The following is a 26,854-nucleotide window of genomic DNA, read 5'->3' on the forward strand; positions in this document are numbered from 1 at the left end:
CCGCCCTTCCCACGCTCCCTGGCCTCTACGTCCCGTGGGGCGACAGCTCCCCCTGCTGACGAAGCTATGGACACGAGCAGGGCCACATTTAGACCACCTAATAGACAGAGGAGGTTTCCACGTGGGGCGTGTTTTGTTTGTGGCTCAATGGAGCATCAATTGAGCGATTGCCCCGAACGGTTAAACACCAACGCCCGCCCCTAGAGACTGGGTTTAGGGTGGGCCAAAAACTTCACATGGGACACACACATATTGCCGCACGACTCCCAGTTACAATCCTTAGTGGGGATTTAACCCTTCAGGCCCCAGCACTGGTAGATACAGGGTCAGAAGGGAATCTGTTAGACAGCAGATGGGCCAGGGAGGTAGGGCTCCCTCTGGTGGCGCTACCTACACCATTGCAGGTGCGAGCACTAGATGGCACCCTACTCCCTTTACTCACACACAAGACACCACCAGTAACTCTGGTAGTGTCAGGGAATCATAGGGAGGAGATTGAGTTTTTTGTGACTCCTTCTACCTCCCGTGTGATTCTGGGGTTCCCCTGGATGTTGAAACACAATCCCCGGATTGATTGGCCGTTCGGGGTGGTGGTACAGTGGAGCGAAACCTGCCATCGGAGGTGTTTGGGATCCTCGGTTCCTCCCGGTTCCCAGGCGAAGGAGCAGGTCCAAGTACCCCCCAATCTGTCCGTGGTGCCGGTTGAGTACCACGATCTTGCTGACATTTTTAGCAAGGATCGGGCACTCACTCTTCCCCCGCACCGTCCATATGATTGTGCCATCGATTTGTTGCCAGGCGTGGAGTTCCCGTCCAGCAGGCTGTACAACCTCTCCCGACCTGAGCGCGAATCGATGGAGACCTACATCCGGGACTCCTTAGCTGCCGGGCTGATCCGTAACTCCACCTTTCCGATGGGAGCGGGTTTCTTTTTCGTGGGAAAAAAAGATGGCGGTCTTCGTCCATGCATTGATTATCGGGGGCTGAACGAGATCACGGTTCGCAACCGATACCCATTGCCTTTGTTGGATTCAGTGTTCACCCCCCTGCATGGAGCCAAAATCTTCACAAAGTTGGATCTTAGGAACGCATACCACCTAGTTCGGATCCGGAAGGGAGACGAATGGAAGACGGCATTTAACACCCCGTTAGGTCATTTTGAGTACCTGGTCATGCCGTTCGGCCTCACTAACGCCCCGCGACGTTCCAAGCTTTGGTTAACGACGTCTTGCGGGACTTCCTGCACCGATTCGTCTTCGTATATCTGGACGATATACTCATCTTTTCTCCGGACCCTGAGACCCATGTGCGGCATGTACGTCAGGTCCTGCAGCGGTTGTTGGAGAACCGGTTGTTTGTGAAGGGCAAGAAGTGTGAGTTTCACCGCACTTCTTTGTCCTTCCTGGGGTTTATCATCTCCTCCAACTCCGTCGCCCCGGATCCGGCCAAGGTCGCAGCGGTGAGAGACTGGCCCCAACCGACAAGCCGTAGGAAGCTGCAACAGTTCCTCGGCTTCGCAAATTTCTACAGGAGGTTCATTAAGGGGTATAGTCAGGTTGTTAGCCCTCTGACGGCCCTGACCTCACCAAAAGTTCCCTTCACCTGGTCGGATCGGTGCGAAGCCGCGTTTAGGGAGTTGAAATGCCGGTTCTCGACTGCACCGGTCTTGGTGCAGCCCGATCCTGGTCGCCAGTTCGTGGTTGAAGTGGATGCCTCTGACTCAGGGATAGGAGCCGTGCTATCCCAGAGCGGAGAAACCGATAAGGTTCTTCACCCGTGTGCCTATTTTTCCCGCAGGTTGACCCCAGCAGAGCGGAACTATGACGTGGGCAATCGAGAGCTCCTTACGGTGAAAGAGGCCCTTGAGGAGTGGAGACACCTGCTGGAGGGAGCGTCAGTGCCTTTCACGGTTTTCACTGACCACCGGAACCTGGAGTATATCAGGACCGCCAAGCGACTGAACCCCAGGCAAGCCCGCTGGTCACTGTTTTTCGGCCGTTTTGACTTCCGGATCACCTACCGCCCCGGGACCAAAAACCAAAGATCGGATGCCCTGTCCCGGGTGCATGAACAGGAAGTCAAGACCGAGCTGTCGGATCCACCGGAACCCATTCTCCCGGAGTCCACTATCGTGACTGCTCTGACCTGGGACGTGGAGAAGACCGTCCGGGAGGCCCTGGCACGGAGCCCGGATCCCGGAACAGGACCGACGAACAGACTATACATCCCACCAGAGGCCAGGGCTGCCGTCTTGGACTTCTGTCATGGGTCCAAACTCTCCTGCCACCCAGGGTGCGTAGGACCGTGGCAGTGGTCCGGCAGCGCTTCTGGTGGCGTCCCTGGAGACTGATGTCCGGGCTTACATCCAGGCCTGCACCACCTGCGCCAGGGGCAAGGCTGACCACCAGAAGGCACAGGGACTTCTACAGCCACTTCCTGTGCCTCACCGCCCCTGGTCCCACATCGGTCTGGATTTTGTCACGGGCCTCCCGCCGTCCCGGGGGCACACCACCATCCTCACGATAGTGGACCGGTTCTCCAAGGCGGCCCACTTCGTGGCCCTCCCGAAGCTCCCGTCGGCCCAGGAGATGGCGGATCTCCTCATCCACCATGTTGTCCGGCTGCATGGGATACCAACAGACATCGTTTCGGATCGCGGTCCCCAGTTCTCCTCGCAGGTGTGGAGAAGTTTCTGCCGGGAACTGGGGGCCACTGTAAGCCTCTCGTCTGTGTATCACCCGCAGACTAACGGACAGGTCGAACGGGCCAACCAGGAGTTGGAGCAGGCCCTCAGGTGCACGACCTCCGCACACCCGACGGCTTGGAGTGAACATCTGGCCTGGATCGAGTACGCTCATAACAGCCAGGTGTCCTCTGCCCCCGGCCTCTCCCCATTCAAGGTGTGTCTGGGGTACCAGCCCCCTTTGTTTCCTGTGGTGGAGGGAGAGGTCGGTGTGCCCTCGGTCCAGGCCCACCTGCGGAGATGCCGTCGGGTGTGGCGCACCGCCCGTTCGGCCTTGTTGAGGGCCCGGACGAGGGCTAAAGCCCATGCAGACCGTCAACGGTCCCCGGCCCCTACTTACCAGCCCGGGCAGGAGGTGTGGCTTTCCACCAAGGACATTCCTCTCCAGGTCAAGTCCCCCAAATTGAAGGACCGCTTCATTGGACCCTTCCCCATCCTCAAGGTCCTCAGTCCTACCGCAGTGAGGCTCCAACTCCCGGCCTCACTGCGGATCCATCCGGTCTTTCATGTCTCCAGGGTAAAACCGCATCACACCTCACCCCTCTGTGCACCCGGTCCGGCGCCGCCTCCTGCCCGTATTATCGACGGGGAGCCGGCTTGGACAGTTCGCCGGCTTTTGGACGTCCGTCGAATGGGCCGGGGTTTCCAGTATTTGGTGGACTGGGAGGGGTATGGACCCGAAGAACGCTCCTGGGTGAAGAGGAGCTTCATCCTGGACCCGGCACTCCTAGCCGATTTCTATCGTCGCCACCCGGACAAGCCTGGTTGAGGGGGGGGTCCTGTTGTGTGGGCTGCCAGAAGAGGAGGTACTGCTGGCCCACCACCAGAAGGCGCCCTGCCTGAAGTGTGGGCTTCAGGCACGAGAGGGCGCTGCCGCCTCAGGAACAAGCCGTGGTGACAGCTGTCACCCATCATCCGTGACAGCTGTCACTAATCAACACATCTGGTATAAAAGCAGGAAGACACCTCCACCAAACTGCTGAGATATCATCTTCATCTGGAGGTAATACTCTCAGCCCCTTTTGTGAGATCGATAAATCTATTATTGTGAGTGTTTGCAGGAGAATTGGTCGTTTTTGAGGAGGCTGTGCAAGACGGCGCTCCTTTTCAGCTGAGACCGCTGCAACGCGCTGAGTGAGAGGTGGAGGTGGCATTCCCACCATTGTTACTGGGTGTTCACACACCCACCCTTTGACTGTCTTTTGCTTTCTGCCAGCATTACCAGATCCGACACGGCGGGAAGGGTGCCACCTGGGGACCCGGGACTTGGCGGCTCCAGTATTCCTCGGTTCAGGTGGCGTGGAAATCGGGTGGTTCCGGGTTCATTTCCAGACGGGCGTCTCCTATCGTCGAGCCTGCCCACACGACACCTTTTATTAATTGACTGTGCACATTCTGATTCTGCTGTGTTTGGTTTTGACATTCACACAGTAAGTGTTATATTTGACTCCTTCCATTGTCCGTCATTTACGCCCCCTGTTGTGGGTCCGTGTCACTACACTTTCCCAACACCTTTGTTTAATTTGTTTTAATTAGTATTTCATTCTATATATAAGGGAGTATTAAAATGTTTATACTCATTATGGAAGATATGAGACAACAGACAGAGCAAAAACAGCCCTACTAAAAAACAAACTTCACTTGGCTAGAATTCATAAAATTTGCTGATAAATGTACCCAGGTTTAGACCATAATGTATCTTAGAATTATTACAAGTAAACCCTTTGTTTAAATTTGTTTTAATTAGTATTTTCATTCTATATATTAGGAGTATTAAAATGTTTATACTCATTATGGAAGATTTGAGACAACAGACAGAGCAAAAATAGCCCTACTAAAAAACAAACTTTACTTGGCTAGAATTCATAAAATTGGCTGATAAATGTACCCAGGTTTAGACCATAATGTATCTTAGAATTATTACAAGTAAACCCTTTGTTTAATTTGTTTAATTAGTATTTTCATTCTATATATTAGGGAGTATTAAAATGTTTATACTCATTATGGAAGATTTGAGACAACAGACAGAGCAAAAATAGCCCTACTAAAAAACAACTTACTTGGCTAGAATTCATAAAATTTGCTGATAAATGTACCCAGTGTTTAGACCATAATGTATCTTAGAATTATTACAAGTAAACCCTTTGTTTAAATTGTTTTAATTACTATTTTCCATTCTATATATTAGGGAGTATTAAAATGTTTATACTCATTATGGAAGATTTGAAGACAACAGACGAGCAAAAAATAGCCCTACTAAAAAACAAACTTTACTTGGCTAGAATTCATAAAATTTGCTGATAAATGTACCCAGGTTTAGACCATAATGTATCTTAGGAATTATTACAAGTAAACCCTTTGTTTAATTTGTTTTAATTACTATTTCCATTCTATATATTAGGGAGTATTAAAATGTTTATACTCATTATGGAAGATTTGAGACAACAGACAGAGCAAAAACAGCCCTACTAAAAGTAACCAATATACTTAAATTTGGTCCAGTTTTCTTGTTTTTGAGGGAGAAAACTGCCAGTGAAATAAGCAAACTTTACTTGGCTAGAATTCTTAAAATTTGCTTATAGTAAATATACCCAGGTTTAGACCATAATGTGTCTTAAACTATTACAAGCAACAAAACTCATTTGTATAAGAAAGGTTTTATTTAAAATAAGTGTTCTGTTTTTCTTTATTGTGGTTCCATGGAATTTTTGTACTTTTTAGTACTGCTGTGGAGATCAGTGCATGGCTCTGTTATTTGTGAACTGTGAACCTACTGACAGTAAATAAAATAGATTCATTCACATTTAATTTGGTGTCATTTCACGTATTCTTTAGTTGAGAAGTTGTGTCAAGTGGTCTCACACTTAAAATATAAAATGTTTCTCTGCTGGGATTTCATGCAAACAGTTGTACTGTAGCTTAAACTGTATAATCTTGCTCAGTAGTTACTGTTACATCTTACGAAGACAAAGTTAGATATGTTTCTTGAAATTAGATAACGTATTTATTAAAATTTTCATTTATTATTTAAAATGAGATTTCTAACGTAAAATGTCTTGTCGTATTTTATTCATTTAAGGCAAAAAATAGGAACAATCTACCACAAATGAACCGTTTCAGTAATTTCTTGAAAAAAAAATTGTGTACTTTAAGCTTATTAATTGAATTTCATAATCATCCAATGAATTCTCAAAAAAAAAGACTTTCAATTATTTTCCGCAAAGATTTGTTGATTTTAAGATAGATTTACAGTCCATTTGAGAGGTTTCAAGATGTATTTCTGTCAGTTTACTTGAAAAAAATTAACTTAAAAAAACAAAACATTTATAAGTTTACATAATTAAATAATTAATACAATAGAGAATTTTACCATCAAATAGACCAAATAGATTTCAGTGTGTGTTTTGTGGTAAAACGGCGTCACTTTGGAAATAGAACCTGCTCCACATACAGAAGCCTGTCTGATTAAACCCTACCTGGAACTGCACGCAGCATATGGCACATGCACCAAGGGATCAGGTGCACGCACTGCTGAGTTAGATCCTGTTACAGTGTGGCGACACACACATCGTTGTGTCACTGACAGCTGCTGATCATGAATGCCATGCTGGATACCAAGCTCAACTCTGCATCCCAGGATAATGTGTATATCTTCAATTAAAGACAAGCAGTGCAGCTGTGGATGACCTCGGGGAGACGCACCGCTGAAATGCACAACACACCTCACCCATTATAAACAAATGCACCAAATGTGCAAAGCATTCATCAGATACCCTGTTCAAATTTTAACCTTGAACAGGAAAAAGGTCAATACTCAATGAATGTTCAAATTTGAAGTTCTTGTACAAATGTGTGAAGGGCTGCGACTTGCAAACAGTAACAAACTAAGTCTATCACAGCAGTCATTGGGCGAGAGGTGGGATACACCCTAATAATAATAATAATAATAATAATAATAATATCAGAACAAAATCTGACCATTTAATGAGAACAATATCTGTGAAATTGAAGCAATATTTTAAAAAATGTACATTTAAGAATAAAAATACAAGATTCACTACTGGTCAAGTCAAATAAATATATTTCACTGAACTGTGCTGGAAACTTGAAACAAGCATTTCACCTACTTCTCCAGAACCCCTGAAGATGATCACTGCCTTCCATTTGAAAAACAGCAGTATTGTACATTGTATTCTTCTAACAAAGTTCAAGTTTTTGCACAACTAAAGTGTAAACATTACAGCTAAGATATTAACACATTTCTTTGTCACTGAACTCTGAAGTATAGGATTTAACAAAAGTATGCATTTAGCTGATGCTACTGAAGATAATGACTGCAAAATAATATTTAATGTCATAAAATTGAGTTCCTGATTTCTTCTTCTTTCTTTACTTCTTATTATAAGACTCTGTTATTATAACTGTATAGTGTATTTTTTTAATGCACACCAATATGCCATAGTGTATAATGCATTGTGTTGTTGTTGTCATTGGGATTGCTATATGTTGCACTGTCATGCTGAAGCCTATTCAACGCAAAAAAAAAAAAAAAAGCATTCTAAATGACTTTGCACTACTCAACTTTAAGCTCACGGTCAATTTAATACTACGCACTCTAAGCAGGTTTTCTGCTTTATTCCCCTGCGTAGATGGATGAAATGAAGTGCAAGCGTATAATGCACCATATTGATATCCGACATGTCAAAACACAGCAAATTACCAGCCCATCTTAGAGGTGTACTAAGTCTCTGACCTGACATCAAGCACATAAACATCTACATTTGGTACTTTTCAAGCCCCGTCATTCAGCAGAGGATTCCTTAAATTACAATCGTCCATCACAAGTCCCATTATTGAAAGATAAAATAGATAAGATGGAAATTTTTCATTTGGAAGAATGGAACACCATTCATGATATTGCCTCCTTTGGTGTTTAATGGTGGTGGTGGAGAGTTTGGTCCAAAATCTCACGTAGGAATGCCACTGCATTGAGATCTGGCCACAGCATGTGAATTAAATAATTTTCACGCAGACCAAACTCTACAATTCCACCTGATCTGTGGATGGTGATATGTTTCTCCTCTCGTTTGTATTTGTTATTTAAGTTTAATTTATCACATCTCTGTAGCTCACCAATTTTCAGATTTTCAAGTTGTTTAAACCTTACTCCTGTGTAGCTCCTTGGGGTTACTTATGTTGTGATTTGGCACTTATACATAAACTCAATCGAAATTTAATGATTTTAAAAATGGGTCCATCTGAGAAAGTGCATGTTACATTGATAACCAACTGTCTGTATTGTACTTATGGAGCTACTTCAGGGTCTAAAATACAAAATTTGGTTTTCTTTTGCCTTGAATTCCACTTAATGTAAATGTAATATGGGAAAGCTGAGGCATACATACAGTCCACCCCAAAATGAACGATGTCATAGGTACATTTTGTGGCGCATCTTTTGTAAACTAATATCTGTTTCAATTAATGATTACTTTTTCTGTATTGAAGTTTAGCGTCAAGTAAAAAAGCACATTATATGTTTTGGTTTAATTGGAATATTTCATGTTGAAATTTTAATGTAAGAAAATTTATTGTTTACAACTTGCGTTTTAAAAAAAACACCTATAGTCTTATCTAAAAGCTACAGTTTTACATGGACATTTAGCTAATTAATTTGTTAAATGTGAGGCTCAATGTTTAAGTATTCACCATTAAATATTTAACTCAGTATTTAAAGCTATTATGTAAATATTGGAATTTTTGTATTTGGTTTGACATGCATAGCAAATTTTAAACTAAATATTTAAAATGTTTAGTATTTACTGAAGTATTTCATATATAATTAAATAACCAGATAAATATTTTGGTAATTATTTTGCAAAAAAAAGCATATTTCATTACATTAAACAAAATTTACATGAACAATTTTAATATAAACATCACAAACTTAGCAAAACACATGTATGACTCCCCCCCATCACTGTAGCCATTAATTTGAACTTTGATGTTTCAAGTAGCACCACACAACGCCTGTGATTCTGAACACCTGCACATTATGTTTAGTAAAATGTACACTGTCCCAATCACTGAAGGAAAATAGTTTTTTTTTTTTTCTTTCTTCAGATTGTTTTTCAGTAATTTTAGAGAAGAAAAACATAGTAATGATATAATGTCTTTTCAGCATGGAAACAATACTGATGCAGACGTAATAATAAAATGCAACTTTCAGAAAAATCACTTCAATATATGGGTGTTTATTCCAATAACCCTTAGCTCACAATCTTCTGTTGTTAGAATGATTTTATTTTATCCTTTATTCCCTGGTGTGTTTGACTGAAATGAAGTGCATGGGCATAATGCACCATATTGATGTCTCACATGTCAAAACACAACAAATTACCATCGGAGAGACTCCCTAAGATTTGATGCATAGATCATCTGCACTCTGTGCTCATCAAGCCGTCTCACTCACAGGAGCATTAAAGCGTTTTGTGGATATCAGCATTTCAGGGGCCATTAAGACGAGCGGAGAGCACTGAACAAATACTGGATGAACACAAACTTAGAGACCAAAGTCAGATCGTTGTGTTTTCAGAGGCAGAATATTTGAAGTCAAAGCTGGATTTATAATTAATTTATTTTGAAGGTCAGTCATGGTGAGAATGGGAATAAATACTTAAGGACCTGACAGCATATCAATGCTGGTGTCCAGGTGGAAATTACTGTGACTCCACAGAAATGAATTAAACTGTCAGCATTTTGTCCTGTAGAAATATGTAACCTTAAAAAAGTCAAATTTGCTCCATCTTCCATTTTACAGTATGTTAAGAAAAGAACTTTACTCTCACAGAAGCTGTTGAAGAAATGTACATAACATGACAATGACAACAACGTGGCCCTCTGATGTAATACTTGCTCACACCCAAACATGTAAACTTGCATAAATGACCAAAACCAATCACAGTTACGTGTGTGTATGTGTGTGTTTGTTTGTGTGCACACATTTACATACACACACACACACACACACACACACACATAGATTAATAAATGATGTATGTGGTCTATAATGAATGTCTCTTGGTCATTACACATTCTCACATTTTCTTTTTTAATTAACAAGAGAGCAAAAGCATAAGAGGCACAGGCAGACAGCAATATGGCGAACATACACATGGCTAACAAACAGGCATCATCCAAAACAGTTAACATAACAAAAGACATATAGACATCAGCATAAGCAAAGCTTGACCCGAGGAGTACGAGAGGGTTTATTGTAAACTGAAGTTCTTTACTAGGTTTATTGTCTTTATTGCTTTTTTGTTTGGTATGATATTTAAAGTTTTATGGAAGGTGTTGATTTCAATTATCCATAGTTTGAGAAGAGGTTTAGATTGACTGACTTTAGCTTTGTGTATATGATATTTGCCAAGTAATACAGTGAGGAAAATAAGTATTTGAACAACCTGCGGTGCATGTCCACTGTGAGAGACATAATCTAAAAAAATAAATAAAAATCTGGAAATCACAAAGTATGATTTTTTAATAATTTATTTGTATTTACTGCTGCAAATAAGTATTTGATCCCCTAACAACCAGCAAGAATTCTGGCTCACACAGACCTGTTAATTTTTCTTTAAGAAGCCCTCTTATTCTGCACTCTTTACCTGTATTAATTGCACCTGTTTGAACTTGTTACCTGTATAAAAGACACCTGTTCACACACTCGGTCAGTCACACTCCAAACTGTCCACCATGGCCAAGACCAAAGAGCTGTCTTAAGGACACCAGGGACAAAACTGTAGACCTGCACAAGGCTGGGATGGACTACAGGACAACAGGCAAGCAGCTTGGCAGAAGACAACAACTGTTATGATTATTTATTAGAAAGTGGAAGAAACACAAGATGACAGTCTCCCTCAGTCTGGGATTCCATGTAAGATCTCACTTTGTGGGGTAAGGATGATTCTGAGAAAGCTCAGAACTACACAGGAGGACCTGGTCAATGACCTGAAGAGAGCTGGGATCACAGTCACAAAGATTACATTAGTAAGACATGATGCTGTCATGGTTTAAAATCCTGCAGGGCAGCAAGGTCCCCCTGCTCAAACCAGCACATGTCCAGGCCCGTTTGAAGTTCAGCAGTGACCATCTGGATGATCCAGAGGAGGCATGAGAGAAGGTCATGTGGTCAGATGAGACCATAATAGAGCTTTTTGGAATCAACTCCACTTACCATGTTTAGAGGATGAGAACAACCCCAAGAAAACCATCCCAACCGTGAAGCATGGGGGTGGAAACATCATACTCTGGGATGCTCTTCTGCAAAGGGGACAGGACAACTGCACCGTATTGAAGGGAGGACGGATGGGGTCATGTATTGCAAGATTTTGGCAAACAACCTCCTTCCCTCAGTAAGAGCACTGAAGATGGGTCATGGCTGGGTCTTCCAGCATGACAATGACCCCAAACACACAGCCAGGGCAACTAAGGAGGGGCTCCATAAGAAGCATTTCAAGGTCCTGGAGTGGCCTAGCCAGTCTCCAGACCTGAACTCAATAGAAAATCTTTGGAGGGAGCTGAAACCCCAAACCTGAAAGATCTAGAGAAGATCTGTATGGAGGAGTGGACCAAAATCCCTGCTGCAGTGTGTGCAAACCTGGTGAAAAACCACAGGACACGTTGACTTCTGTAATTGCAAACAAAGGCTACTGTACCAAATATTAACACTGATTTTCACAGGTGTTCAAATACTTATTTGCAGCAGTAACATACAAATAAAGTATTTTACAAAAAATCATACATTGTGATTTCCGGATTTTCTTTTTTTTTTTTTAGATTATGTCTCTCACAGTGGACATGCACCTAAGATGAAAATTTCAGACCCCTCCATGGTTTCTAAGTGGGAGAACTTGCAAAATCGCAGGGTTTTCAAATACTTATTTTCCTCACTGTATATATATATATATATATATATATATATATATATATATATATACATGTTTATTAAATATTGTATATTTATATTTTCATTTTTATATTCAAAGGAGATTATTACATTATGAGTGGCTATTTTAATTCTATGATTGGTTTTATTATAAATGAGTAACTCCAGATTAAGCCAAATATCTTGTTGGGAAGGTGTCGTAGCACGGACCCACAACAGGGGGCGCAAATGAACGGACAATTAGTAAGCCAAAAGGTAACAATTTAATGTTGTGACAACACACAACGTAACACACAGAATTTGTAAAGTCAATTAACACCAGGTGACGTGTGGGCAGGCTCGAAGATAGAAGACCCCGACGAGAGAGAGGCCGCGTCCCACACGGCCTCCACCACCAACGGTCTGAAGAACACCGGAGCCGCCAAGTCCCGAGTCCCCAGGTGACCTCTGTCTTCGGCTGTCGACCCTGGTACTGCTGGCAAAAAGCAGAGACAAGATGAATGAGTGTAAGTCCTTACACTCAGTGGTCCACAGTCTGTACACAGTCAGGAGGAGAACCTCCACCTCCGAATCACACACTCGTGCAGCTCTTGTCTAACCACTTATCTGTTCAGAGAGTGTGGCGCAGTCGTCATCGTCACGCCACACGCCGAAGTCCCGGATAAGGCAACGTCCACAAGAATAAGGCTGCAAGAGAGATCTGGTTTAGTACACACAAAGTGTCAGATAGCAGAGAAAATACCTCTCGGTAGTCGATTTCTCGGCGGGGAGGTGGAGTTGCAGTCCGGCTTAAGTACTGGTGTAGATGAGTGACAGCTGGTGTGATGAGTGACAGCTGTCACTTCCTCTGGGTCTGGCGCCCTCTCGTGCTTGGAGCCCGCACACCAAGCAGGGCGCCCTCTGGTGGTGGTGGGCCAGCAGTACCTCCTCTTCAGCGGCCCACACAACAGGACCCCCCCCTCAACTGGCGCCTCCTGGCGCCCGACCGGGCTTGTTCGGGTGTCGTCTGTAGAAATTGGCCAGGAGGGCCGGGTCCAGGATGAAGCTCCTCTTCACCCAGGAGCGTTCTTCAGGTCCATACCCCTCCCAGTCCACCAGATATTGGAACCCCCGGCCCTTACGACGGACGTCCAGGAGCCTGCGGACCGTCCAAGCAGGCTCCCCGTCGATGAGCCGGGCAGGAGGCGGCGTGGGTCCAGGTGTACAGAGGGGCGAGGTGTGGTGCGGTTTGATACGGGACACGTTGAAGACAGGGTGGATCCGCAGCGAAGCCGGGAGACGGAGCTTCACTGCGGCCGGGTTGATGATCTTGAGGATAGGGAATGGTCCGATGTATCTGTCCTTTAACTTGGGTGAGTCCACACAGAGGGGGATGTCCTTTGTTGACAGCCACACCTCCTGCCCGGGCTGGTACGTGGGGGCCGGGGACCGTCGACGGTCCGCATGGGACTTGGCCCTCGTCCGGGCCTTTAACAGGGCAGAGTGGGCGGTCCGCCACACCCGGCGACATCTCCTGAGGTGGGCCTGGACCGAGGGCACACCGACCTCTCCCTCCACCAGCGGGAACAATGGGGGCTGGTACCCCAAACACACCTCAAAAGGGGAGAGGCCGGTAGCAGACGAAACTTGGCTGTTGTGGGCATACTCGATCCAGGCCAGATGGTGACTCCAGGCCGCCGGATGTGCGGAGGTGACACACCGAAGGGCCTGCTCCAACTCCTGGTTGGCCCGCTCTGCCTGGCCGTTGGTCTGGGGGTGGTACCCGGACGAGAGACTCACGGTGGCCCCCAGCTCCTTGCAGAAACTCCTCCACACCTGTGAAGAGAACTGGGGACCACGATCTGAGACGATGTCCGATGGTATCCCATGCAGCCGCAAGACGTGATGGACCAGGAGGTCTGCTGTCTCCTGGGCCGTCGGGAGCTTCGGGAGGGCCACGAAGTGGGCCGCCTTGGAGAACCGGTCCACTATCGTGAGGATTACGGTGTTGCCCTGGGACGGCGGGAGACCTGTGATGAAATCCAGGCCAATGTGAGACCAGGGGCGATGAGGCACTGGCAGGGGTTGGAGGAGGCCCGTCGTCCTCCGATGGTCTGCCTTGCCCCTGGCGCAGATGGTACAGGCCTGGATGTAGTCCCGGACGTCGGTTTCCAGGGACGCCCACCAGAAGCGCTGCTGGACTACTGCCACGGTCCTACGCACTCCGGGATGACAGGAGAGCTTGGACCTGTGACAGAAGTCCAATACGGCAGCTCTTGCCTCTGGTGGGACGTACAGTCTGTCCTTGGGGCCAGTCCCCGGGTCCGGGCTCCTGGTCAGGGCCTCCCGGACGGTCTTCTCCACGTCCCAGGTAAGGGTGGCCACGACAGTGGACTCGGGGATGATGGTCTCGGTGGGGTTCGACAGCCCCGCTTTGGCTTCTTCTTCGTGCACCCGGGACAATGCATCTGATTTTTGGTTCTTGGTCCCGGGGCGATATGTGATCCGGAAGTCAAAGCGCCCGAAGAACAGAGACCAGCGGGCTTGCCTGGGGTTCAGCCGCTTGGCGGCCCGGATGTACTCCAGGTTCCGATGGTCAGTGAAAACCGTGAAGGGCAACGACGCCCCCTCCAGCAGGTGTCTCCACTCTTCAAGAGCCTCCTTCACCGCAAGAAGTTCCCGATTGCCAACGTCATAGTTCCGTTCAGCTGGGGTCAACCTGCGGGAATAAAAGGCACAAGGATGGAGAACTTTATCAGCCTCTACGCTCTGGGACAGCACGGCTCCTATCCTGAGTCAGAGGCGTCCACTTCTACTACGTACTGGCGATCAGGATCAGGCTGCACCAGAACTGGTGCAGTCGAGAACCGGCGTTTCAACTCCTGGAACGCGGCTTTGCACCGATCCGACCAGGTGAAGGGGACCTTGGTGGAGGTCAGGGCAGTCAGGGGGCTAACTACCTGACTGTAACCTTTAATGAACCTCCTGTAAAAATTTGCAAAGCCGAGGAACTGCTGTAGTTTCCTGCGGCTTGTTGGTTGGGGCCAATCTCTCACCGCCGCAACCTTAGCCGGATCAGGGGCGACGGAGTTGGAGGAGATGATGAACCCCAGGAAGGACAAAGAAGTGCGGTGGAACTCGCACTTCTCGCCCTTCACAAACAGCCGGTTCTCCAACAACCGCTGTAGGACCTGACGTACATGCTGGACATGGGTCTCAGGGTCCGGGGAAAAGATGAGTATATCGTCCAGATATACGAAGACGAACTGATGCAGGAAGTCCCGCAAGACGTCATTTACCAAAGCTTGGAACGTCGCGGGGGCGTTAGTGAGGCCGAACGGCATGACCAGGTACTCAAAATGACCTAACGGGGTGTTGAATGCCGTCTTCCATTCGTCTCCCTTCCGGATCCGAACCAGGTGGTACGCGTTTCTAAGATCCAATTTCGTAAAGATTTGGGCTCCATGCAGGGGAGTGAACACTGAATCCAACAGAGGTAACAGGTATCGGTTGCGAACCGTGATCTCGTTCAGCCCTCTGTAATCAATGCATGGACGGAGTCCGCCGTCCTTCTTGCCCACAAAAAAGAAACCAGCACCCATCGGGGAGGTGGAGTTCCGGATCAGCCCGGCAGCTAAGGAGTCCCGGATGTAGGTCTCCATTGATTCGCGTTCCGGACGTGAGAGGTTGTACAACCTACTGGACGGGTACTCAACGCCCGGGACTAAATCGATGGCACAATCATACGGTCAGTGCGGAGGAAGAGTGAGCGCCAGATCTTTGCTGAAAACGTCAGCAAGACCATGGTACTCCTTAGGCACCGCCGATAGATTGAGGGGGACTTTGACCTCCTCATTAGCTGTAGTGCCGGGGGGAACCGAGGATCCTAAACACTCCCGGTGGCAGGTTTCGCTCCACTGCGTCACAACCCCGGACGGCCAATCGACCCGGGGATTGTGCTTCACCATCCATGGAAAACCCAGAATCACTCGGGAGGTAGACGGTGTTACATGGAACACTATCTCCTCCCTGTGATTCCCAGACACAACCAAGGTCACTGGTTGTGTCTGATGTGTGATTAATGGAAGCAGGGTGCCATCTAGTGCTCGCACCTGCACTGGTGCCGGCAGAGCCACCAGAGGGAGCCCTACTTCCTTTGCCCATCTGCTGTCCAGCAGATTCCCTTCTGACCCCGTGTCTATCAGTGCTGGGGCGTGAAGGGTTAACTCCTCACAAAGGATTGTTACTGGGATTCGTGCCGATCTGCGGGGTCTTTCCGCGTGTGTGTTATGGCCCACCCTTAGCCCAGTTTCTAAGGACGGGCGTTGTAGTTTGACCGTTCAGGGCAGTCCCTCTGCATGTGCTCACAAGAGCCGCAGACAAAACACTCCCCGCGGCCCAGTCTCCTTTGTCTGACATTTGATCTTACTTTGGCCCTGCTCGTGTCCATAGCCTCCTCAGCAGGGGGAGCTGTAGCCACACGGGGCTCTCTGGCAGTGAAGCGTGGGGACGACGTCACCTTGTCGGAACCGGAAGGGGGAGGGACGGCTCGTGCCCGGTCACGCCCCCCGGCCTGCTCCCGACGATGCTCATTCAAACGGTTGTCTAAGCGTATAACCAAATCGACAAGCCCGTCAAAATCCCGCGGTTCCTCCTTAGCCAGTAGGTGCTCCTTAAGGACTGGGGACAGCCCACTTATAAAGGCGGCGCGGAGCGCAACGTTATTCCAGCCGGACCTCGCTGCCGCGATGCGGAAGTCGACTGCATACTCGGCTGCGCTACGGCGCCCCTGTCTCATCAACAGCAGCACGTTTGAAGCGGTCTCGCCTCTGTTGGGATGATCCAACACTTGTTTGAACTCCCGTACAAACCCAGTATAAGACGTTAGGAGCCGTGAGTTCTGCTCCCAAAGCGCCGTAGCCCATGCGCGTGCCTCTCCTCGAAGCAGATTAATAACATAAGCTACCCGGCTAGCGTCTGATGCGTACATGACAGGGCGCTGTGAAAAGACGAGCGAACACTGCATGAGGAAGTCCGCGCACGTCTCGACACAGCCCTTGTACGGTTCCGGAGGGCTTATGTATGCTTCAGGGGACGGTGGGGGGGTTCGTTGAACGACCAGTGGTACGTCTGATACAGGCCCAGGACCAGCCAGAGGAGGAGCTGCAGCAGCGCCCTGATCGTGCGCTTCCACCCTGGCGGCGAGAGCCTCCACTCTCCGATTAAGGAGGACATTCTGCTCGGTCACTAAATCCAACCGAGCCGTGAAGGCGGTTAAGATCTGCTGCACCTCACTCAACACGCCTCCCGCTGATGCCTGTGCTCCCGGCTCTTCCATTGGCCGTTCATGCTCGAGCTGACGCCCCTCGGAATCCATGACGATTGGCCGAGAAATCCTGTTGGGAAGGTGTCGTAGCACGGACCCACAACAGGGGGCGCAAATGAACAGACAATGAGTAAGCCAAAAGGTAACAATTTAATGTTGTGACAACACACAACGTAACACACAGAATTTGTAAAGTCAGTTAACACCAGGTGACGTGTGGGCAGGCTCGAAGATAGAAGACCCCGACGAGAGAGAGGCCACGTCCCACACGGCCTCCACCACCAACGGTCTGAAGAACACTGGAGCCGCCAAGTCCCGAGTCCCCAGGTGACCTCTGTCTTCGGCTGTCGACCCTGGTACTGCTGGCAAAAAGCAGAGACAAGATGAATGAGTGTAAGTCCTTACACTCAGTGGTCCACAGTCTGTACACAGTCAGGAGGAGAACCTCCACCTCCGAATCACACACTCGTGCAGCTCTTGTCTAACCACTTATCTGTTCAGAGAGTGTGGCGCAGTCGTCGTCGTCACGCCACACGCCGAAGTCCCGGATAAGGCAACATCCACAAGAATAAGGCTGCAAGAGAGATCTGGTTTAGTACACACAAAGTGTCAGATAGCAGAGAAAATACCTCTCGGTAGTCGATTTCTCGGCGGGGAGGTGGAGTTGCAGTCCGGCTTAAGTACTGGTGTAGATGAGTGACAGCTGGTGTGATGAGTGACAGCCGTCACTTCCTCTGGGTCTGGCGCCCTCTCGTGCTTGGAGCCCGCATTCCAAGCAGGGCGCCCTCTGGTGGTGGTGGGCCAGCAGTACCTCCTCTTCAGCGGCCCACACAACATATCTCTTGTGAACTTCCACTCATAGAATCAATATATTACTGACTCTTCTTCTTTATCACAAAAGCAACATTTGGGATCTACATCTGCACATTGTCACATTCAATAAGCCTCCACACACTGTCTGTGATGTCCCATCAAAATAATTTCCTTCGGGATTAATAAAGTCATTTCTTATTCTTATCTGCTGCAAGCAGTTTATTTATTTGTTTATTTATATATTTTATTTTTATCTCTTTTTTGTCTGATGCGTGATGTCTTTGTTTCTGATGAGCTGAGCTTGTTGAAATTAGTCAGGCTAATCACAGTCCAACCCAAATTTGAGCAGGACAATCACAGGGCCAGTGAGCGGAGCTTGAAGACAAGTTTCCTTGGTCCTCAGTTTTTCATTTGGGGAGAGATGTGCAGTCAGGTGTTTCACTTTAGTGAATAATTTTTGTGGCTACAAAAAAGAAGCCATATGTTACATAAGGCCCCTTCACACGTATCACGAAAGACGCAGAAACTGAAAAAAAAAAAAACACGCAAACTAAAAACAAAATGAGGATCCACAGAACATTCTGCCTGCTGTCAGGAGGGACGCACGGTCGGACTCCTTGGCAGAGGTAATTAAACTACCAATATATGCACTGTCTATGCATAGGGGACAACACCACTTACACTCTAACATTATGGCATCAAGCCGACATGGGTACAAACAAAACAGAAAGGTTGTGGTGACAAACTTGTTTGATAGTGTCTGCCTTTCATGTGGAGTTCAGGCTCATCAAACAAGCACAAATTCATGGCACGTAGGTATAGCAGTGTAGTGTGCCAGTTTTTAATATGGGTATGTGTTGGGTATTTTCTCCTCCAAACATTTTTAAAACCTTTAACAAGACAAACAGAGTCAAGAAACACCAGTGAGACAGAAAGTCAAATTTACGCGCGGAGTGCGGCCAGGCTGTACACCAAGGCTACACTAAAGTCTGGCCTGCTTTTCCGCTCTTTTTATTAAGAGACGCCCTCATCACATAAACAAAAAACTTGTCCTAAGGGTGGGGGTGATGACGCAAGACAAGTTTCTTCCCGTAACATAAACGCATACGTCAATAAGTGCAGCTGTAAGGAAGAACACTTTCTTTTACACAGGTCAGCACATCTCGTTCGTCTGTTGCAGTTATCAGCTGTTCTGCATCTACCTGAAGTGTCCTGTCCTTCACACTCCTTCACACTAAGCACCACATCACAACAGTCAAAACGTTCTCTTACTCCCAGTCGTTAGAGGCTGCGAAAACAAAGTTATATTATAATAATAAGTACATCCAGCCCTTCATTCCCAGCTCAGATTGACCCCAGAGTGCTAAAACAAAATTGAATTCTCAGGCTTGGTTAAGACAGGTGCAAAACAGCACAACACCGTTCTCATGAGAAAGAAGACAAAGCTAAAACACGGTTGAATAACACGTACATTCTCAGGGTGAAGTGCAAAACAGCACAACACCATTCTCATGAGAAAGAAGACAAATGTACAAATGTTTAACAGTGATAACATATATACAAAATCTTTAACATTCCCCTCCTGTTTATCGCCTGTTAAACATACAGTAGGCATCACTCAGCTTAGCACTTCTTTTTGAGATTTTCACTAAGAGGTTCATCATGGTATGTTTTCTCTATAGGCTTACACCCCAGAGGTGATGTCATCATTGTCACCATCATCGGTGTCTGGGTCATCATACTTCCATTGGTCTGGGTACAGGTCAGGAGAGCCATCGTCCTCCTCGTCGTCGTCTGTCCCCAGAAGTGGATATGATGCCGGACCCCCTCCTGGTCCTGGACTTATTGCTGTGGTTATCATTCTATTTACAAGGCCTTGGAGACATGGAATACAACAACATCCACACAATGTTAGAATTGCAGTAAATACTGCTATAGACACTAATAGTGAAGAAATCAAAGACCTCCATTTTCCCATCCCTTCCAGCCACCAATCCCAGCCTTCGGTGTTTACTCCACTGTGCTCTTTCATCTTCCTGTTCAACATCCTCAGCCCGTCAATGGCTTGAGTGAGACTGCCGTCTGCAGCCGTGTTGTTGGGAATGAATGTGCAGCATTGTTCTCCGAACATGGCACAAACACCTCCTTTCTCTGCCAACAACATATCCAGAGCAATACGATTCTGGAAGGCCATAAGGGACGTGGCTTCTAACTGTGAATGGACAGCCTTAAATCCTTCCTCAGTCCAATTTCCTAATTTCTGTACATTGTAGTGGATGTAGTTTATTCTGTCCACGTTTTTATTAATTGAACACCACCAACAGATGGAAGATTCGAATCCAGCTGCTATTTGATCAACCAGTTTATACTCGTCAGGCACTCCCCTGGGGACTCCTATTGCGTCAATATATGTTGGATTTCCCACTCCTTTCCAATCTCTTTTCACTCTATGTCTGGCTATGCCTTTCTGCCAATCTTCAGGAATAAGAGAGGCTGCATATGTCGTAACGTCTTCAGGGGTCATGGGTATGGCTTCAACTGGTAACAATAATGATGTTAATGCACAATAACCTGACACATTCCGTGGCAGTCTGTCAAAGATTCTGTTATCCCCACACCACCACCATACGTCACTCCTCCCGACAGGTTTGAATGTGGGAGTACTATGGACCACATTCTTACACCAGGCGGTGTGGTTTAAGCTACCCAAAGTCTTACTTGTCCCTGTCAAGTGTACACATGTATGGTTAGCATGCCCAACTTTGCTTGAGAATAAAGGTTTAATCTTAGTCAATTTGGTCACTGGATAGATCTTGTCCCACTTAGAACAATTGTTGTTTGCCGCAATGTATGTCTGTGTCATAGCAGTCAGTAGACAGTCTTTGGGTAATGCTGCCGGTATTACCTGTAATATAGGTCTGGGTCCCATACACACAACACAGTCCTTCTTTGCTGCTAGTCCTGCTTGTTCTGCCATTAAAAGCCAATTGTTATTTTGTCCACTAATTCCTGTAGTTACTAGGAACCAGTCATCTGCCTTCATGTCTTTTGTGCCTTGTACAGACACCCCCTTTGCTTGTATGGGCACCCCCTTTGCTTGTATGGACACCCCCTTTGACGTACTTAATTCGGTCAATATTGGTTGCTGTACTCTATCTGTTTCACGGAGGAAGAAATGGAAATACGGATCTTTTCCTTGTTTGTATACCCAAAGGAGGAACAACCAACAGTCTCCCTCTATATCAGGTGGGAATATGGTTCCTTTTTCTGTGGTATTCACCACTATAGACAGCTTATCATCTGTTTGATACATTTTGAGAATTTGACTCTGGTACTTAGCCCACTCGGTTTGTGCCCATCTTGGTGTCCATCTACTCCATTCATCGGCTACCAACGTTTCCCATCTCCTATCTTGTTGATCGTTGGTCATATACCAGGAGAAACTGTTTCCGTAATTAGTCCCTCTGTCACCATCCGGCATTCAATGGGTAAGACCACTATATGGTACAGAGATGATCACAGAAGTATTTCTAGGAATGCAGGCTTGTACACCAAATCGGTACGCATTATTCCCATTACAGCTATGTACTGTGGCATTTATTATCGGACTGGGGTCTTCGTTACTTCTTTTTGGTCTCTGCAATCTGCGGATGTGATCCTTATTATCATGTCCCGTGCTCATGGCTTTTAATAATAATCCCAATTCAAAAAAGAAAAGTAGCATAACAAGGACTGTCCGTGGGGTCCAGAAACCCTCGTTCTTTTTATTTTTTTCTTTCGCCATTTCTGCACACTACAGCACACCTATGTTCAGAACAGTGGCTTCTTAATGTCTTCTGCTAGCTTTCGTGTCTAACCTGGATCTTAACACCAAGCTCACACACTATTACTAGTCTTGTCCTACTGTTCTTACTGTTTGTCTGTGTCTGCAGAAATTACTTTCTTACAGTGAGTTAAATGAATCCATGTACTTCTTTCCCCAATTTTCAAAGCTGTGGGCGTTGTGAGTAGTACTTGATAGGGCCCTTCCCATTTAGGTGAATGCCAGTGTTTTCTCTTGATGCTTCTTATCAACACCCAGTCTCCAGGTACCACTTTCACTATCTTTCTAAGTCTGTTTTTTACTGTTCCATTCATCCTTTCCACTAATCCGGCGCTTTGTGGATGATAAGCACAATGATTTTTGAGATTAACCTGTAGTGCTTCTCCTACGTATTGCACTATTGCATTAACAAAATGCGCTCCATTATCTGAATAGACTGTTTCTGGTATTCCAAATCGTGGGATGATGTCTTTGCATAATGCTTTAGCCACTGTAAGTGAATCTGCATGTTTTGTAGGGAACAATTCTACCCATTTTGAGAAGGCATCAATTATGACTAAACAAAATTCCTTCCCTTCATGTTTACTCAGCTGTATATAATCCATATGAATCACTTGAAAGGGATATTGTGGTGTTGGAAATTTACCTCTTTGGGGTCTCAAATTGCCTTGTGAGTTGTGTTTTGCACATATCATGCATGCTCTACAATGCTGTTTTGCATATGCATCGAACCCATAAAGACAAAAAATAGATTGCAATTGCGATATCATACCCCCTGATGAGACATGCGTCACGCCATGGCTCATAATAGCTGCCCATTTAAACATATTTTTTGGCAATATGGGTTTCTTTTGTGGTCATACGTACAAGTCATTTGCATACGTAGCTCCTTTAGCTATCCACATTTGTTTTTCTCTGTCTGTTGCCTGCTGTTGCATGTCAGCAAGCAGTGTATGACCTAAATGCAAATCTGGAGTAGTTTCCTGTACAACAAAAATAGAAGAAGCTGCTGCTGCCTCTTTTGCTGCTCTGTCAGCAAAATCATTTCCTTTTGAAACACTGTCAGAGCCATTGGTGTGAGCCGCACATTTGCATATAGCAATTTGTTGAGGCAACTTCACAGCTTGCAGTAGGGCAGTTAGGAGAGTGGCATGAGTCACTGGCTTTCCAGATGATGTCACCATTCCACGCTCCTCCCACAGTTTTGCAAACACATGCACTGTGCTGAAAGCGTACTGGCTGTCTGTATAAATTGATACGGCCGTACCTTGAAACAGATAGCAAGCTGCAGTTAAAGCAACTAATTCAGCTGCTTGTGCTGAAAATGACGATGGCAATGAAGCAGAATCTAATACTTCTGAATTTGTGACGACAGCATATCCAGATTGCGTTTGTCCATAAGCATTTTTAGTGGAAGAACCATCCACATACACGATTGTACTGTTTGGGATGGGTGTGTCCCGGAGGTCTGGGCGTGCTTTCGTACAGACTGTTGCTACATCAAGACAATTGTGCGGCTCACCATCCTTAGGTAAAGGTATCAATGTGGAGGGATTCAATGTTGTACATCGCTCTATCGTAAGGTGTGGCTGTGATAATAGCAAGGACATGCACGAAATATGTCTTGCTGGGGACAAAAGGCTCATGTTTGTCTGCAACAGAAGTGCAGAGACTGCATGTGGAACTTTCAATGTCAGCTGATGGAATAGAACAACATTACTGCTACTTTGAACAGCCATAGAGGCTGCAACAACAGCCTGTACGCATGGTGGTAAAGCACTTGCTACTGCATCCAATTTAGATGAGTAGTAGGCAACTGGCCTCAATTTTGAGCCATACACTTGAACCAAAACACTAGTCATGAACTTATTCTTACAATCAACTGTTTGAATGAATGGTTTACTATAATCTGGTAGTGCCAAAACTGTGGATGACACTAATGTTTGTTTTACTTTTACAAAGGCTTCCTCAGCATCTTTGTTCCATTCCAACACGGTTGACATTGAAATATCATCTTTGTACATCAAATCAGAAAGTGGACTAGTCAACTCTGCATAGCAAGGAATCCATGCCCTGCAATAATTTGTCAATCCAAGAAATGACATCATCTGCTTTTTGGTTTGTGGTTTTGGAGCGTGCAAAATTGCTTCCTTCCTGTCAGACAGGATCGTGCGCCCTGTGGCTGATAACTCATGTCCTAAATATTTTACTTTATCCCTACACAACTGAACTTTGTTTCTACTCACTCTGTGGCCATTGTCAAATAAGAAACATAATAATGCTACTGTGTCAGTTATGCAGTTTTCTCGTGTGTCAGAGGCAATCAAAATGTCATCAACATACACTAACAGTTGGCTATCTGCCGGTGGAACGAAATTGGCTAAACATGCTGACATGACTTGAGAATAAATAGTTGGGCTCTCTGCATAACCCTGCGGTAATCTGGTGAATGTATATCGTTGTCCTTTAAAGGTAAAAGCAAACCAGAATTGACTATCTGGATGTACTGGCACAGAGAAAAATGCATTACTTATGTCAATTACTGAGAAACTATTAGAATTTGGTCTCAGCGAATTTAACAAGGTATGTGGATCTGGGACACATGGTGCTCTTTTAATCACAGCAGCATTTACTGCCTGCAGATCTTGAATCATTCTCCACCCCACTGAGGGCGGAGCCTTTTTTACAGGAAATATGGGTGTGTTACATGGTGAATCTGGACATGGCACTATTACTCCTGCTGTTAATAAATCCTCTATTACTGGCCTGATTCCGTCAATTGCATCAGGTTTCAATGGATACTGTCTTACACATGGTCTGTATTCTGTTTTTGGCCTTATAACTACAGGTTGTGCATTTTTAATCAGTCCTACGTCTGAAGGACCTGTTGTCCACAATCCTGACGGTACTGAAGAGAGAAGTGCATCTTCTTCAGGACTCAGCTGAAACACTCAGGACTGTGAAGTGGACACATCAATGTGTGTTCCAGCTGTCAGCACCAATGAGACATTAACTGGCACTTTATACAACTTGGTTGATGGACTGAACTCCGTTCGTGGGCCAACTCTACTCCAATCAGAGGCTGACAAAGCTGTTATGACTGTCAGTCCCAATTCTTGCCATTCTGTCAAATATGGCTTACAAAGTGACATATGTAATGGCATACCTGTGAATCTCAATTTTGATACATCTTCAGTGGCGCCTGTTACTGTTATGACAGCTGTTGAGTTGCCATCATGAATCAAATCGGTCATTGTCAGTTTCACAGGTGAAACATTTTTCAATTTAGTTTCATAGTCACCATCCGGACCTGGAGGATCTTTATGCCACATTGTGACATGCAGGTCAGGTGGTGACATCTGTTGTTCAGGATTTTTTAGTAGGGCTGTCGCTTGCAAGACGACATCTTTACCCCATCCTGCAGCATCTTCTTCTGAAATGTCAAATGTATAGTAATAGTGGAATGTGGGGTCATCGCTTTCTTCTCTTACCATGTTAACGCCTCCTGTGTGTTCAACAACTAATTTCCCTTGTTCCACAATTATGGACAAGCCCAATGCAGTCAATCCGTCTCGTCCTAGGAGGTTAACTGGACATTGTGGCATGCTCAACACTGACATAGTACACGTCAGGCCAAATGGATCTGTCAACGTTATGGGTTTGGTGATAGGGACGTCTGATGTTTGTCCATTTGCAGAGCGAACCCTAAAGATTTCGTTGCTTAATTGATGGACAGGTATGTTGTCATTACATGTGGTTCTACATGCTCCTGTATCACAAAGGAATGTCACTGGTCGTCCATTTACCAACAAAGTCACTTCTGGTTTTGGTACCGGATTTCCCAGCAAGGCACACAGATCCATATCACAATCAGACTGCCTATCTGATGTGGAATCATGGATTATGGATTCTAGTCATTGTGGATACTGTGGCTGCGGAGGATTATTCCGTTGTGGAATTCTCCCTGCTGCTCCCTCAGTAGGTGGATTCGGACAATTTCTATACATATGTCCCTCTCTTCCACAGTTCCAACAAATCAGGGGACCACGTGGTGGCCCTCCCTGTCTGTGCTGCTGTTGTGGTTGCCAGGGTCCTTGATGTTGTGGCTGTCCACCTTGTCTATTTTGCCATGGCTTTTTGGGGCGTTTGCACTGCTTCTGCTGTCTTAAGTTACCCTGCTGGTAATATATTTCATCATCTCCATGTGCTACATACACTCCTTTGTCGCTGTTTCTTGTCTTTTTCTGCTTTAAGACTTCTTCTGCATGACAGCAGTGTGTATGTGTTTCTTCCAATGTGCCTGTAGGCAATCCAATCCAATGTTTCTGTATCCAAGCTTTTATATCCTTATTGGAATGTTGGATCAGAGCGTTTTTCAATTGTTGTTCATACACAGGTGTTCCTGGCAATATGCCACTATGGACCCTAAATACATTCTCAAATCTGCACCTAAACTCTGTCCATGGCTCTCCTTCTTTCTGAGTTGTCCTGGTAATTTCAGTATAATTTATCTTTGGTCCTAACACTCCTTTTGCACGTGTAATCATAGCTTCCACTCTTGTGTCTAAGACTAGATCATCATGTGTCAGTGGTACGCCTTGTTGATCTGCAGGATTCCAGTCTCCGCGTACCTGACTCCATTTAGGGCCACATGCTTTCATCCACACCTGTTGGACTTCAGGTCCATTAAGGTGGTAAGATGTTCTAATGTTTTCTATATCCTGCAGAAAGCCCTCGATATCGACATGTGGCGATGGTATCATGTCGACTGCTGCTTTGATATCATCAGCATTCCATGTCCGATAAACGAGCATGGTTGGTAGCTGTCCTGCTGTTCCTGCACGAGGATTTGGTACTTCTATCATAGGATAGGCACCTCCCTGATCACTATGTTCCACCATGGGAGGGGCTGTAGGCACTTTCGCTTGACTGCGTGTTTGTGGTTTTTCTGGTTTTTCTCTTTTTACCTTAGGTTTTACCGCCAAATCATACTGTGGTGGCGGTACATTGTCATCCTCTGGTAGAGGAGATAAAGGTCTCTTTGTCACCGACGATCCAGCCGGCGGTGATTGTTGAGGCTGTTCTGGCTCTCTGTGCTGAATTACCACATCTTCTTCTGCCTTACCTACAGCTTTCTTTTCCCTGCTTTCTCTAATCGTCGCTTCTCTGCTCCTTTCTGTCTGTTCTCTGCTTCTTCCTCCCAAAATGCCACTAAATCTGCCCCTA

At 46.0% G+C, this 26,854-nt stretch overlaps 1 long non-coding RNA gene across 1 annotated transcript; it reads right to left on the reverse strand.

The window, feature by feature from the left end:
- Nucleotides 1-18,035: 18,035 nt before the first annotated feature.
- LOC117517890 lies at nucleotides 18,036-18,588 on the reverse strand. Its single transcript, XR_004562881.1, has 2 exons — nucleotides 18,552-18,588; nucleotides 18,036-18,124 (listed from the first exon to the last, which is right to left on the reverse strand). It is a non-coding gene; the product is annotated as an uncharacterized LOC117517890 (long non-coding RNA).
- Between the last annotated feature and the right edge of the window lie 8,266 nt (nucleotides 18,589-26,854).

This window comes from Thalassophryne amazonica, chromosome 9 (genome assembly GCF_902500255.1).
Source record: "Thalassophryne amazonica chromosome 9, fThaAma1.1, whole genome shotgun sequence".
NCBI classification, from domain to species: Eukaryota; Metazoa; Chordata; class Actinopteri; order Batrachoidiformes; family Batrachoididae; genus Thalassophryne; species Thalassophryne amazonica.